The following is a 9,763-nucleotide window of genomic DNA, read 5'->3' on the forward strand; positions in this document are numbered from 1 at the left end:
TTATTATAATAATAATTATTATTTTATACCTTAAAAAGAATAGATATGTACACCAAAGACACTTGTGTGAGCCTCTAAACAATCTTGTTTTAGCTCATGTTATTCATAGGTTAGCATCTGGCTTAAGGGTCATCAGCAAGGCTGGTTGCATTTGTAGAAAGGTTACAAGAGGAACCTGTTTAGTGTCCTGAACATAAAATCAAAGACTAGATTTGGCTGTGCATTTCAAACATCCCTAATCTATAGGGGTGCTTTGAATCAAAGTTCTGTTTCAGGCCCAAGAATAGTTCAGTTACGAATCCTTCATATGTACAGCAGCTGTACACTCATGGAAAACAACTTCCTGTAAGGGGGGACTCTATATTTGTATATGTATGTATATATACAGTTTAAGCACTTCAGTCTACACTTTTAATGTTCTTAAAAACAATGAATGTTTGTGTGCCAAGCACAGTATATTAAATGTTTTCCTTTTTCCAGTGGAGAAAACCTATTTAAAATGATACCACTTTCTATAAAAGGAATGCACTCTCCTGCAGAATATATATATATATTTAAAACTAGCTTCTCCAGATCTGCATCCTAACCTAACCCAACTTCACCATAGCAGTATCTGGTGACATGACTATCTTAGATATATGCAAGTTGTAGATTATTCCCTTGATCCATTTGGTTATACTAGCCAGAGTAGACCCACTAAATCACCTGCTGAATGGTTAGTCCAGCATTTATGAAAATCCCATTGATTCAAGGTATCTTTTAAAGGTGGGACTAGCAATTGACTTTACGCCAGTGTGGGCTGAATGGTAAATGTTCTTGAAAAACAGTGACTGTGTATATTCATCTGAAACTTAGGAGGATGTACACAAGCAGGTACTATGAGCAGGAGATTTTGCACATTGTCCTATCAACAAGCATAGTGTTCAGAGGATACTGGACAATATGCAAAAATAGACAATATCAATCAGATAATATGTACATTGGCCTTTTAATCAACTTATCTCACTAGGATACTATGACCGCTCCCAGGCAGTGTATATGGCAACTATGCATATTAATTGAGTAACATCTGTGATCAAGCCACATTGCCAGGGCAATGTGTGAAATCTCCACCTTGCCAAAGTGCACATTTTCAGTGTGAATTTATTGCCAATGTTAATTTATGGAGAATAACCAGTCAACTTTCTTTAACCCCAATATATATGAATTTAAAACTGTCTTATTTAAAATAATTCTGAAATCAAAAGTATTCATCTGTTCTGAAAGTTCATGAGGGAATGAGAAAAATTTTGGTCACATTTTGTTTTAAATCCTGAACCCATTTATGTCAAGAGCAAAGTTCAGATTGACTGTTAGTTCAGAATTTACCATAAGGGCCCAATGCCACAAACCCTTTTCTGTAATAAGCAGCATTATAATTTAGATCGTGCCTCATAATTTCATGTTGGGATGTTTCAATTATACAAGACAAGCTTTGCAGCAGCTGTTTGACATGTTAGTTACTGATAGAGTGTATGAAGTAGCCTTCAGGCTGGTAAAACATTAATGTTTTTCCTACTTCTGGCACTAGACAAACAGATTAATCTTACAGTGCAGTCAGATCCCATCTATACTGACAGAGGTAGTATGTTTGCACCTTGAGAGCCAGAAGGATAGGAAAGCAGTGTAGTCATGATTTTTTTTTGTCAGCCAAACCACACCTAATCTAATCCAAATAAGATAACCTGTGTCCAGAATAAATTGGTAATAATGCTGGTGATGGAAAAGCATGGATTAGATTTCTATGTTTAATAGAAATGTGGACATCACACATAACCATAAATGCATCCAATATGACAGACATGGCCACTCCTGAGTTAATCAAACACTTATTAAGTAGCAGAGATGAGAATGGAAGAAATAGCCTCCTGTACTGATGGGGCAGTAGATGTGCAGTTTTATGATGCACTTGTGTTTCCCTCATTCAAGGTCATAATGTGGTATGTTTAAGGGTTGGAGTGAGCAAGTGTGTGTGCTTCTAGATATAAGGCAAGATACAGGATAATGGGAAAGCGGGGGGAAATCCACTGTTCAGGAAATATCAAGCACTTGCTTATAACTAAGTCTAATTTATTCTGTAGTATTTAGATTTCCTAAAACAGGTAGTGGGTTATTTAGAATTTCTTTTAAAAAATATGCCCCTTTCTTATGGTCTAGAAAAAAAAAAAGGCCTGGCAAAATCCTTGTGGTAACTGGATTACATAAAATTGTATGCCACAAAATATCTAGGCTTTCAGATTTAAATTATCCACAGAAGAATTTTAAAACAAACAAATCAAAAGGATATAGAGGTTTTAGTGGAAGGTGTACAGAGTATTCTGAAACTTCAGGAGTGATGGTTCATGCTTTGTTGATGTGAGGGCATTTGCTTGTAATTTGGGTAGACAAAAGACTCTTGGGAAGGGCTATTGCAATTGTAAAAAATTGGCCTATTTGTTAAATATGTGGTGTCCATGATTTTCTGAAATTCAGGCCCTAAGAGTACTTGATTATCTTCAGGATTTGCATTGAAGAGTAAATTTTCAGCACAGGTTTTTCTCATTGCAAAGATTCAGAGACAGAACTGGCCATGTTTTGTGGAATTCTCTTTCCTCGGAAGCCCAATAAAATATAGACAAACCTTTTCAGAGATTAGACCAGGTATCCATATAATTTCCACAGTTTTTAAAATTAATGTTGTGCTCCAAGGACTTCAGTATGGCAGAGAACCCAATCCTACACCTGTCTACTCAAAAGCAAGTCTCACTAAGTTTATGGAGCTTACTCTCAGGTATCTGGGTATAGGATTGCAGCCTGTATATATGTTTAACAAGGGCTCTCACATAAAGAAAAATTCAAATCAACAGTTGCCTAGATCAGGAGTGGGGAATGGTGCAGATTTTGGCCAGTGTAGTGAAAATGACAATAGCCAGTGTATTGAGTTTGTCTGTAGGAAACCCAGGTTCAAATCCACACCCAACTTGCTTTAGACAAGTCAGTGTCTCCCAGCCGAACCTACCTCACAAAGCGGTTGTGAGGCTAAATGAAAATAAGTGTAAATGTTACAGAAATAATTGCCAATAACATCTTTAAGGCCACATCCAATACTAACAGACCACTCCTTCACTAGTTAATCACATGCTTACTGCTGTCTCATTCTCACAGACAACAGCATTGACAATTTCATGCTAGCAAAAAAGTACTTATATTAGTTTTGTTTTTAAAATATTTGGACAAAACAAGTTCTGCTCCAGTTGAATGCAACAACGTCATCCAGTTTCTTGAAATATCAGCCTGATTTAAGGACCTCTGTGCTTTTCAGTCATTTCACTCTAATTTGTTTATCTAGAATCTTCAAATGTTGGCAAAAAAAAAAGAGTTGAGATGTGGTGGATATTATGATGAATACATTGGAAAGAGTTATATAAATTAATAAGCAACTATTTCTCATCCTTTCCACTGGTATTCATTCATATGTATGCTCTGTGTCCATCTCTCTTTTTCTTTCTTGTCTAGAGTCAGGCATAGGTTTTTGATTTGTAGTCTTTCAAAGGAGAGGAGGGTGGAAAAGTACATGAATAAATAAAAATATGAAATTTGGTACATTAAGAATGACTGTACTTCCAGCAGAACAACAACGCAAATAAAAAGAAGATAATGTGTTTTCATTAAATCAGTATGTCCTCAAAAGAGAGTTGGAAATTGCTACCACATTTGACAAGTTGTTTAGGCCAAAAAGCTTTGGTAACACTAGTCCTTTTAGGTAGCAATTAAAAACAGAGTAAGAAAAGTGGTGGGTTGTTTTTGTCATTCTTTTGTTCAGCATCTGTCACTCGCTTTGTTCAGGCCATTCAAATGCCATGTCCTCAATTATTAAGAAACTCTGAGTATCAGATGGTAATATTGCTTAAAAACTGGATGGTGTGATAAGCGCAATGAAGCCTAATGGGTTAGGTTAGGTTAATAAAAGGTTTACAAAGGCATGGTGCTGACCTAATGCTGTCCAGTCTTCTAAAACATGTTCTTTCTTTCTGGTTTGTTCCAGCTTTGATTGGCATTTTTTTTAATGTATACATAATGTTAAACATTGTTAACTCTGATATGTGAAGGAAATGGGGAACCCAGAATGTTCCTAATCTCCTAACTATGGTAAAAGATCAGGCAGGATTAAACATATGCCAGGTTAAACAAGAATGACCCAGAGATGGTTATATATGACCCTCCCTAAATTTTGGCGACCTTAGATCTTTGTATGGTCCAGTTCGGACATTTCAAAAGGAGAATGTCCCTAGCTCTGAACTGCAATAGGAAGAGTCCCATAGCAATTTTACTATTGCTATTACATATATGATTTGTATCAGAACTGAAGTACATTATCAATTGTATTGAAGCTTAAACAATTTTAAAATGTTTTATAATATTCAGTAAATCCCAGCCACTGAGTTCATGCAAACATTACATTATAAAACTAAAAGAATATTGGCAGTTTCTTGTATTTGCCGGATATGCTGGCAAATACCTTTGGGCAGAACAGATATTTTAAAATCCAGGAATTCTTAATCGCCACTTTCCATAATTTTAGTACTTATGCCACTGAAGTCAATTTAACTAAACTGAGGCCTGTTACAGACTGCCAAAATAAAGCTGCTTCGGGTCTCTTTGGAGGTAGGCTGTTTAAATGATGCATGCGCCCTAAGAATCCGGAAGCTGCACCAAAGCTGCACTCCAATGCTTAGGTATGGAGTGTGGCTTTGGCGCGACCTCCGGACTCTTAGGACCCATCCATCATTTAAATAGCATGCCTCCAAAGAGTCCCGAAGCAGCTTTATTTTGGCAGTCTGTAACAGGCCTGAATGTCACATGAAATCTCTAATGTAGCTCATAAGACAGATTCTGATACTCTGCAGTTATACTGAACCTAATATATTCATGTACTATTCAATATAAGAAGTCTCCAGGCCAGAAACCTTTATGAACATCATTTTATGCTTAAAGCAATCTAAGTTTCTAGCATATTTCATTATTTATTTTTTTATTCAGTATTTTTTGTTGTTAATGTACAACAGTTTAGTTTTTTTATTTAAACTCACTGAAAGCAGAACTTTGATGATGGACTGAAGTATGTGTCTGTGTCTGTGTATGTATGTGTCTATGCATGTGTGTGTATGTCTGTGTGTGTCTGTGTGTGCCTGCCCCAATCCAGCAAGAGCTATCTCTGTACAAGAACTAGTTTACATCTCAAGGTTGCCGCTCTGGATACTGTGTGAGATAAAAAACAACAAATTACATTCAATATCCAGAGAGATGCATCTGAAGAATTTGGTGGCATTGTCAGCTCTCAAAAGTTTGGGGAGGTGGAGGAAGATCTTTGACACAGAACCAGTGCAGAATTCTGCACAGGAGAAGCTCTGGATTTGTGGATATATGTATATGTATATGTATTTGTGTACATACCTGTATGTATATACACAAATACATACATCACATCTGCCAAGACGTTTTGACATTTTGTTGGGCTTTTTTTAAAAAAATGTTTTTATTGTTGTTATTGGTTACTTTTATTTTGCATACTACATGCAGTGCTTTAACCAATGTTCATTCGGCTAATGTAATTAAAGTTGTTAATTTATATTGAGTACATTTCAAATATGTCATTGTTTTCTTAATATTTATTGTGTAGAAGGACTGGTAATTTTCTATTATTTACAGTATGTTTTAAGAAGTAACAGTTTGATATGTTCTCTTTCTTGTTTGTGTTAGAAGTTATTTATTTTCATAGCATTCCGTCTGATATTTTATACCTGGAAGGCATGCGATCTATACTTTGTACAGTTAGCAAGAAATTTTCATCAACTCCCAGTAGTTTCTCAAATAAAAGATATGTTTGACACAAGGTCTTCTTTTTTAAAAACTTTATTTCATTGTTATAGGTTTGAAAGGAATATCTCCTTACATTTATTCCTCTGAAATTCCTATTGGATCTGCATATAAAAAAAGGATATGATCTCTTCTCGATCCAAATGAATTTTCCTGCAGCAAAGGTAGAACAGGGATGGAGATGCACAATGGGAAAAAATAGCTGAAGATGCACCTTGTACATCTGCCCATGTAATGTAAATGATAAAACTATTGTGCCATTGCAGTCTGAGGAAATTTGTTACGTTCAAGATATTTGGATGAGGAATTTGCCTTGTCTCTCCCACACACCCTTTATACATTGCTCTTTTAAAAAAAACACAGTCAGAACAAATAAAGGGAGTTTCACCTAGCATTGTGTAAGTTGTCCCTTCATGCCTTTGTCTGATGCAGAGACTGGAGAGAAGTATGTTTAATGTTTAAAAAGCCGAATGAAATGTTCAGATGATCTGGGCATTAATGAAGGATAAGAAATTGTTTCTTCCTCTTTATAAATTTAGAAATGTATCCAGGATATATATGACCATTTCCACACTTCATGGCATTATTGTTATTTTTTTTAAAGCATCCTGTGGAGAGATCTAGATGGGATGGGTTTTGAAGAACATCTTAGCATGGTCTAGATAAGGGGTGAACAATAAACAACTTGGCCTTTTCTTATCTTGTTGAATTCCTTGCTTCTATGAATCTTGCTGTGGAACGGGCATATAAATCCATTCTGTCTGGGCAATATTGGTCATGGGATTACAGTTGTATGAAGACGAAAAGCTGGACTGCACTTGCTGGCTCTGATCCAGTCCCCTCCATGTCTTGTTTGAAGAATTAAGCACATAGCCTGCTATACATGTGCAGGCTCCCAACAAAATTGGAAGCTACATACAATCAAGGTTGTAAACTGTGGGCAGCATGTACCTGTAGTACAGATACCCTGCTTCAGAATTTCCCCCTCCTGCATAGACTGGCAACAGGGATGTAACAAAGAAGACAGGGCCAATAAACACAGTTCCATTTGCTTCCCTCACAGAATGAGAGTGAGTAGGCACCCAAAACAGCACTGTAGAGTTTGGCCACTATTCCATCTCTAGCTGACAATGATGTTCTCAGATTGACTGCATCTCTCCAGGATCTGAGATGCTCTTGGCTCTTCTGTTTCAAATTTATTTATTTAAAACTGGAGATATGAGGGAGAGGTGAATCAGTCTATTTCTCCGCAACATGATGAGAGCAGCACAAGTGTGCCATACCCATGTTCCTCCTCCTTTCTCCCAGGTGATTCTTTGAATGCTCATATAGGACTTCAGTTGTAGTTCTAAATTGCCAGTCCAACAAACTTCAGTAGGTAGCATGAGAGGGGCAGCTTGTTGTTCTTCACCCATGACAACAAAATGGCTCAGGATTTTATACAGCAGATAGATTCTTCCCCTCATTTTCCTTTCATTTCCTTTGAATAAATGAAGCCCATGTCACATTACAGAGTGCCTTGGAAACTCCCTGTAGTCTGAAATGGGTCTTGCTGTGGAACATAGGGTTTTGTAGTTTGGAAAACACAGGATATATTAAAGTAAATGGATTACTCTTTGCAAGCTAGGTGCAATGTCATTATCCAAGATGTTTCATGCAAAATGTTCTCATCTTAAATGAATTTAAAAGGTTATAGCTCAGCAAATTAAGACTGATATCCTATCAGCAAATGAGAATGAAGTTAGAGAAGCTGCAGTGGAACCAGGCACTTCAGCTCACAGAGGCCTCCAATGACAAAGATAAGTATTCATGTATTCCCAAGCTACACCTCTGCTTCTTCAGGGGGAGTGCAGCCCCACCAGGAATTTAGAAACACCAGTCCACAGAGCCTCTGTCTTATTAGGTTTCAGCTTCAGTTGATTTGCCCTCATCCAGCCCGTTACAGGATCCAGGCACCTATCCACCAATGCACAGCCTTAGCCAACTTGGAAGACAAGGATTTTTATCAGCATACTGATGGCACTCCAAACCAAAACTCAGTGTGATCTTCTACAGCAGCTTCATATAGACATTGAACAGCCTGTCAGACAAGATGGGACTCTATGACATCCCACAGCTTAATGATGACAGGGCTAAATAGGAATCACCTAATACTACTCCCTGGAGCTGGCCCCACTGTAATACTCACATCTGATAGAGATGGCCCAGTAAGATGCCTTGATCAATGGTATTAAGAGTCTCTGAAAGATTCAGGAAGATTAACAGGATAGAATCTCCCCTGTCTTCCACTGGGAGTAAAATGTCAGAATAATTCAGGTCATTTCAGTGTTGAGCTTGAAACCAGACTAAAATAGGACCAGGTGATCTTTTTCTTCCAATGTTTGAAGTTATCCAGCCACTACATGCTCAAACTTCTTGCCCAAAAAGGCATTATTAGCAATGGAGAGGTAGTTGTCCATTGTCTTTGGATTCAGAAATGTCCTCTTCAAGAGAGGGTGCATTACCACCTCTTTCAAGACAGAAGGCACCTTCCCCTGCAGAGTGAGGCATTTACCATCCCCTGGACCTACCCGCCCAATCCAGCTTTGCTAGATTTTGTTAATTCAAATGGGCAAGCGTTTAACTCACACATAGTAAAATAGACTACGGACCTGAACAGACAGGCCAAAATAAAGCTGCTTCAGGTCACTTTAGAGATATGCTGTTTAAATTATGCATGCGTCCTAAGCGCCCAGAAGCCACACCAAAGCCATGCTACAGTCCTAAGGACTGGAGTGCAGCTTTGGCGCAGCTTCTGGCCTCTTAAGATGCATGTGTCATTTAAACAACATACCTCCAAAGTGACCCGAAGCAGCTTTATTTTGGCCTGTCTGTTCAGGCCCAAAGTCACTCTTTTTACAGTGGATCTGTTAAATTATATTTTTAGAGTTATAAGGGTGTGGGTGTACTAAGTGGTGGATGAAGAATATTGCATGGCTCAAGGGATGGTTTGTGCTGGTGCCATCTAATGCTGTAGGCAGCTGAGGCAACAAGGTGGAGGGGAACCTGTTACAGACTGCCAAAATAAAGCTGCTTCGGGTCTCTTTGGAGGTATGCTATTTAAATGATGCATGGGTCCTAAGAGTCTGGAGGTCGTGCCAAAGCCACACTCCATTCCTAAGCACTGGAGTGTGGCTTTGGTGCAGCTTCCGGATTCTTAGGATGCATGCATCATTTAAATAGCATACCTCCAAAGAGACCCGAAGCAGCTTTATTTTGGCAGTCTGTAACAGGCCATAATGTATTTTGTACCACAGTCCAGCAGATTGTAACATCCAGATTTATAGAAAAGAATTGAAAATGGAGCTATTTTGATTACCTTTGGAAAATGGTAAAATAAATATATTTTTAAACTGTATAACTGAGTGCTGATCCTTGGGAAATTAATGGTAACAATTACTTCATAAAGTAATTTTCTAAACTCTGCTGTTATATAGGAATGCAGAAAGGGTTTGAAAAGTAATCTGAACAAGATCTTAATGGTTCCCCATTAAATTAATATCCAAGAAGAACACAGTCAGTATAAAATAGTGAATGGGTCAACTTACTTCATCCTTTGAGACTAACCTTGGCAATAACATAACATCTTTTATTTTGTTTTTGAATAAAGAATAAAGGAGCCCACTAAATGGAAAACTGACCACAGCTCTTCACAACCTTAGGGCTGTCTTCTATTTTTCATGGTCTTTTGGTTTGTGAAACTTGGAGCATCCTAAAAAGTATGTAGATTTGGGGACATGCAGCTGTCTGCTTTGATCTATACATGGTACACAGCCATTCCAAACAAAAAATAAAAAAGCAACAATAACAAAGGAAATAAATATGGTTA

The sequence above is a fragment of the Sceloporus occidentalis genome, unplaced genomic scaffold (assembly GCF_023333645.1).
Source record: "Sceloporus occidentalis isolate IW3139 unplaced genomic scaffold, rSceOcc1.0.p SCAF_7, whole genome shotgun sequence".
NCBI classification, from domain to species: Eukaryota; Metazoa; Chordata; class Lepidosauria; order Squamata; family Phrynosomatidae; genus Sceloporus; species Sceloporus occidentalis.